Raw genomic sequence first — 912 nt, forward strand, 5'->3', positions numbered from 1 at the left:
GTTTTGAAATAAAGGAGATTTTGATTTGATTTGATTTGAGCCTATATTCGTCACAAATAAATAAAGTGAATAAATACGCCTAGTTTGAATTTTTAGACAAGGCCATTGTAACAGTAACAAAAAAAAATTCAACTGGAAGTTTTGCTTAGACAGTTCATATAACAAATCGGCTTGCCAAAAACCAAAGGTTGCTGAGATGTATCATAGGCAGCGCAATCGCACTGCCTAAGTAAAGAACGATGTTGGCACAATGTATTTTTTTTTCTCTTTCCGTACCAGGGCACTTCGTATCGAAGGATTTGTCGTAGAAACTTGGAAAAGGGCTTATTCGATTGGAAATTGGAATGGCTAGTGCCCTTTTTAATAGTCAAAAGTGATCGGAAGGCAACTAACACCCCTTCCACGCCCTCCATTTCCCCAAACACATCCAATACAAATTTTAAGATAGCCATTTTGTTCAGCGTAGTTGATTTCCAGATATAAATTATGTTTTTGAGGAGGACACTCCCCCACAGCCATCAGGGCAAGGGTTTTAAGTTATGTCCTGGGGGTAATAAGAACGATGTTGGCACAATGTATTATTTATTATTCTTTTCCCTTAGACCAGGGCACTTTGTATCGAAAAAGTTGTTGAAGAAACTTCGAAAAGGGCTCATTCAATTGGATATTGGAGAGGCTTGTGCCCTTTTTAATAGTCGAAAGTGATAGGAAGGCAACTACCACCCCTTCCATGCCCACCATTTCCCCAAAAAGATCCAATCAAAATTCTGAGATAGCCATTTTGTTTAGCGTAGTTGATTTCCAAATAGAAATTATGTTTTTGAGGAGGACACTCCCCCACAGCCCTTAGGGCAAGCTTTTTAAGTTATACCCTGGGGAAATATAAGGTTTTTATATAAAGTGTTGTAGTAG

The sequence above is a fragment of the Artemia sp. Qi Xiang Cuo genome, unplaced genomic scaffold (assembly GCF_049724085.1).
Source record: "Artemia sp. Qi Xiang Cuo unplaced genomic scaffold, ASM4972408v1 HiC_scaffold_3154, whole genome shotgun sequence".
Taxonomy (NCBI): domain Eukaryota; kingdom Metazoa; phylum Arthropoda; class Branchiopoda; order Anostraca; family Artemiidae; genus Artemia; species Artemia sp. Qi Xiang Cuo.